Source organism: Dicentrarchus labrax, unplaced genomic scaffold (assembly GCF_905237075.1).
Source record: "Dicentrarchus labrax unplaced genomic scaffold, dlabrax2021, whole genome shotgun sequence".
NCBI lineage: Eukaryota > Metazoa > Chordata > Actinopteri > Moronidae > Dicentrarchus > Dicentrarchus labrax.
In genome coordinates, this window is record NW_026136721.1 from 6,932,936 (window position 1) to 6,939,029 (window position 6,094).

Genomic DNA, 6,094 nt, shown 5'->3' on the forward strand with positions numbered 1-6,094 from the left:
TTTTTGTTGGGGTAATTTTGCTGACTTCTGCATCCTCAGGTGTGTGTCTGTCATTTGATAACTTGAGTGAGAAATAGACTCCAATTTTAGAATGAATCTTAGACAAACATTTCCAAAGTTGTGTACACATACAATGAAAACCAATTCTCAAAAGCTTTTTTTGGGGTCTTTTGGCAGAATATGCCCTTCGAAGTAGATATTCAGTGCCAACTGTACTACGTTGTCTTTCTTCAAAGGTCTGCTGATGGAGCTGAAACTGGAGGTCACTACGTGGCAATGAGTCGTATCAAAAACCATGGGGCGTGTAATTGACCACTCATCAACTGCTAATGGCATGCATGGAATTAAGATGATGGTCCCCTGTTCATCAAGTACAAAGAGTGCTATTGTTTACTCACCGTTGTCTATAAAGAGTGGGCGGAGGTTTGTGGAAATGGTTGTATTCTGTATTTAAGATGGGGAAATCTGAGGAAGAAATGTCACTTCCACTGCTGCTGGGACACAAGACAGAACAAACCAGAAACTGCAGAGAAACTCAAGAGCAAAGAAGATTCATCACTGCGAGTCTGTGATATTGGTCCAACATGAGCATTGACTTTGAATTCAGTAAGTGCTACTTGTTGGGGCGGTTGTGCATGACAAATGCTACAGATTATAACTGAAGAAAGATGCCACATTCAGATCACCTCAAATGGAGACACTGCTGATTCTTGTGTTCATAAGTGCTTCTCTTTGGGGTTGTCTTAATTGTGAGTCCCTCAACAGGCAAATCACTGGACAAATGCAGTGACTGGACTGTCAATTTTTATCATTGTCCTATGACTGGCTCTAAGTTTGTCACCAACATTACCCAAACACAAGCACTGACTTGAGTTCTGAATGCAGTAATAGCTACTTGTTGGGGTACTTTTGTTGACATCTGAAGTCCTGTGTTCCCTTTGAAGAATGTACCTACACTGCTATTCTAGATCAGTTGTTGCTGGGTGAGGAATGAAGTTTTGTGGCCATTTTATTTGAGGACAATTTATTGAAGGTATCGGGAGCAATACTGTGCGAAAATCATTCTCAGACCACCTCAAACAGAGTCACTGGTGATTTTTGTTTTCACAAGTGCTTCTCTTTGGGGTTGTCTTGGTTTTGAGAAGTTCCTTGGGGAAATGTCTCCACAAAGCTCATTGAGGGGTCATGTGTTATTACTCCTAAACCAAACGAGGGACACATTTCAACTACTGACTTCAATGCTATTTACACAGGATTTCAACCTGATGGGAAGGAATGCCCTTTAGCTTTAGCTCCCCATGGTCCAGATTTGGTCATTAATATTACCCTAACACAAACACTAACTTTGGTTCTCATTGCAGTAAGTGCTTTTTGTTGGGGTAATTTTGCTGACTTCTGCATCCTCAGGTGTGTGTCTGTCATTTGATAACTTGAGTGAGAAATAGACTCCAATTTTAGAATGAATCTTAGACAAACATTTCCAAAGTTGTGTACACATACAATGAAAACCAATTCTCAAAAGCTTTTTTTGGGGTCTTTTGGCAGAATATGCCCTTCGAAGTAGATATTCAGTGCCAACTGTACTACGTTCTCTTGCTTCAAAGGTCTGCTGATGGAGCTGAAACTGGAGGTCACTACGTGGCAATGAGTCGTATCAAAAACCATGGGCGTGTAATTGACCACTCATCAACTGCTAATGGCATGCATGGAATTAAGATGATGGTCCCCTGTTCATCAAGTACAAAGAGTGCTATTGTTTACTCACCGTTGTCTATAAAGAGTGGGCGGAGGTTTGTGGAAATGGTTGTATTCTGTATTTAAGATGGGGAAATCTGAGGAAGAAATGTCACTTCCACTGCTGCTGGGACACAAGACAGAACAAACCAGAAACTGCAGAGAAACTCAAGAGCAAAGAAGATTCATCACTGCGAGTCTGTGATATTGGTCCAACATGAGCATTGACTTTGAATTCAGTAAGTGCTACTTGTTGGGGCGGTTGTGCATGACAAATGCTACAGATTATAACTGAAGAAAGATGCCACATTCAGATCACCTCAAATGGAGACACTGCTGATTCTTGTGTTCATAAGTGCTTCTCTTTGGGGTTGTCTTAATTGTGAGTCCCTCAACAGGCAAATCACTGGACAAATGCAGTGACTGGACTGTCAATTTTTATCATTGTCCTATGACTGGCTCTAAGTTTGTCACCAACATTACCCAAACACAAGCACTGACTTGAGTTCTGAATGCAGTAATAGCTACTTGTTGGGGTACTTTTGTTGACATCTGAAGTCCTGTGTTCCCTTTGAAGAATGTACCTACACTGCTATTCTAGATCAGTTGTTGCTGGGTGAGGAATGAAGTTTTGTGGCCATTTTATTTGAGGACAATTTATTGAAGGTATCGGGAGCAATACTGTGCGAAAATCATTCTCAGACCACCTCAAACAGAGTCACTGGTGATTTTTGTTTTCACAAGTGCTTCTCTTTGGGGTTGTCTTGGTTTTGAGAAGTTCCTTGGGGAAATGTCTCCACAAAGCTCATTGAGGGGTCATGTGTTATTACTCCTAAACCAAACGAGGGACACATTTCAACTACTGACTTCAATGCTATTTACACAGGATTTCAACCTGATGGGAAGGAATGCCCTTTAGCTTTAGCTCCCCATGGTCCAGATTTGGTCATTAATATTACCCTAACACAAACACTAACTTTGGTTCTCATTGCAGTAAGTGCTTTTTGTTGGGGTAATTTTGCTGACTTCTGCATCCTCAGGTGTGTGTCTGTCATTTGATAACTTGAGTGAGAAATAGACTCCAATTTTAGAATGAATCTTAGACAAACATTTCCAAAGTTGTGTACACATACAATGAAAACCAATTCTCAAAAGCTTTTTTTGGGGTCTTTTGGCAGAATATGCCCTTCGAAGTAGATATTCAGTGCCAACTGTACTACGTTCTCTTGCTTCAAAGGTCTGCTGATGGAGCTGAAACTGGAGGTCACTACGTGGCAATGAGTCGTATCAAAAACCATGGGCGTGTAATTGACCACTCATCAACTGCTAATGGCATGCATGGAATTAAGATGATGGTCCCCTGTTCATCAAGTACAAAGAGTGCTATTGTTTACTCACCGTTGTCTATAAAGAGTGGGCGGAGGTTTGTGGAAATGGTTGTATTCTGTATTTAAGATGGGGAAATCTGAGGAAGAAATGTCACTTCCACTGCTGCTGGGACACAAGACAGAACAAACCAGAAACTGCAGAGAAACTCAAGAGCAAAGAAGATTCATCACTGCGAGTCTGTGATATTGGTCCAACATGAGCATTGACTTTGAATTCAGTAAGTGCTACTTGTTGGGGCGGTTGTGCATGACAAATGCTACAGATTATAACTGAAGAAAGATGCCACATTCAGATCACCTCAAATGGAGACACTGCTGATTCTTGTGTTCATAAGTGCTTCTCTTTGGGGTTGTCTTAATTGTGAGTCCCTCAACAGGCAAATCACTGGACAAATGCAGTGACTGGACTGTCAATTTTTATCATTGTCCTATGACTGGCTCTAAGTTTGTCACCAACATTACCCAAACACAAGCACTGACTTGAGTTCTGAATGCAGTAATAGCTACTTGTTGGGGTACTTTTGTTGACATCTGAAGTCCTGTGTTCCCTTTGAAGAATGTACCTACACTGCTATTCTAGATCAGTTGTTGCTGGGTGAGGAATGAAGTTTTGTGGCCATTTTATTTGAGGACAATTTATTGAAGGTATCGGGAGCAATACTGTGCGAAAATCATTCTCAGACCACCTCAAACAGAGTCACTGGTGATTTTTGTTTTCACAAGTGCTTCTCTTTGGGGTTGTCTTGGTTTTGAGAAGTTCCTTGGGGAAATGTCTCCACAAAGCTCATTGAGGGGTCATGTGTTATTACTCCTAAACCAAACGAGGGACACATTTCAACTACTGACTTCAATGCTATTTACACAGGATTTCAACCTGATGGGAAGGAATGCCCTTTAGCTTTAGCTCCCCATGGTCCAGATTTGGTCATTAATATTACCCTAACACAAACACTAACTTTGGTTCTCATTGCAGTAAGTGCTTTTTGTTGGGGTAATTTTGCTGACTTCTGCATCCTCAGGTGTGTGTCTGTCATTTGATAACTTGAGTGAGAAATAGACTCCAATTTTAGAATGAATCTTAGACAAACATTTCCAAAGTTGTGTACACATACAATGAAAACCAATTCTCAAAAGCTTTTTTTGGGGTCTTTTGGCAGAATATGCCCTTCGAAGTAGATATTCAGTGCCAACTGTACTACGTTCTCTTGCTTCAAAGGTCTGCTGATGGAGCTGAAACTGGAGGTCACTACGTGGCAATGAGTCGTATCAAAAACCATGGGCGTGTAATTGACCACTCATCAACTGCTAATGGCATGCATGGAATTAAGATGATGGTCCCCTGTTCATCAAGTACAAAGAGTGCTATTGTTTACTCACCGTTGTCTATAAAGAGTGGGCGGAGGTTTGTGGAAATGGTTGTATTCTGTATTTAAGATGGGGAAATCTGAGGAAGAAATGTCACTTCCACTGCTGCTGGGACACAAGACAGAACAAACCAGAAACTGCAGAGAAACTCAAGAGCAAAGAAGATTCATCACTGCGAGTCTGTGATATTGGTCCAACATGAGCATTGACTTTGAATTCAGTAAGTGCTACTTGTTGGGGCGGTTGTGCATGACAAATGCTACAGATTATAACTGAAGAAAGATGCCACATTCAGATCACCTCAAATGGAGACACTGCTGATTCTTGTGTTCATAAGTGCTTCTCTTTGGGGTTGTCTTAATTGTGAGTCCCTCAACAGGCAAATCACTGGACAAATGCAGTGACTGGACTGTCAATTTTTATCATTGTCCTATGACTGGCTCTAAGTTTGTCACCAACATTACCCAAACACAAGCACTGACTTGAGTTCTGAATGCAGTAATAGCTACTTGTTGGGGTACTTTTGTTGACATCTGAAGTCCTGTGTTCCCTTTGAAGAATGTACCTACACTGCTATTCTAGATCAGTTGTTGCTGGGTGAGGAATGAAGTTTTGTGGCCATTTTATTTGAGGACAATTTATTGAAGGTATCGGGAGCAATACTGTGCGAAAATCATTCTCAGACCACCTCAAACAGAGTCACTGGTGATTTTTGTTTTCACAAGTGCTTCTCTTTGGGGTTGTCTTGGTTTTGAGAAGTTCCTTGGGGAAATGTCTCCACAAAGCTCATTGAGGGGTCATGTGTTATTACTCCTAAACCAAACGAGGGACACATTTCAACTACTGACTTCAATGCTATTTACACAGGATTTCAACCTGATGGGAAGGAATGCCCTTTAGCTTTAGCTCCCCATGGTCCAGATTTGGTCATTAATATTACCCTAACACAAACACTAACTTTGGTTCTCATTGCAGTAAGTGCTTTTTGTTGGGGTAATTTTGCTGACTTCTGCATCCTCAGGTGTGTGTCTGTCATTTGATAACTTGAGTGAGAAATAGACTCCAATTTTAGAATGAATCTTAGACAAACATTTCCAAAGTTGTGTACACATACAATGAAAACCAATTCTCAAAAGCTTTTTTTGGGGTCTTTTGGCAGAATATGCCCTTCGAAGTAGATATTCAGTGCCAACTGTACTACGTTCTCTTGCTTCAAAGGTCTGCTGATGGAGCTGAAACTGGAGGTCACTACGTGGCAATGAGTCGTATCAAAAACCATGGGCGTGTAATTGACCACTCATCAACTGCTAATGGCATGCATGGAATTAAGATGATGGTCCCCTGTTCATCAAGTACAAAGAGTGCTATTGTTTACTCACCGTTGTCTATAAAGAGTGGGCGGAGGTTTGTGGAAATGGTTGTATTCTGTATTTAAGATGGGGAAATCTGAGGAAGAAATGTCACTTCCACTGCTGCTGGGACACAAGACAGAACAAACCAGAAACTGCAGAGAAACTCAAGAGCAAAGAAGATTCATCACTGCGAGTCTGTGATATTGGTCCAACATGAGCATTGACTTTGAATTCAGTAAGTGCTACTTGTTGGGG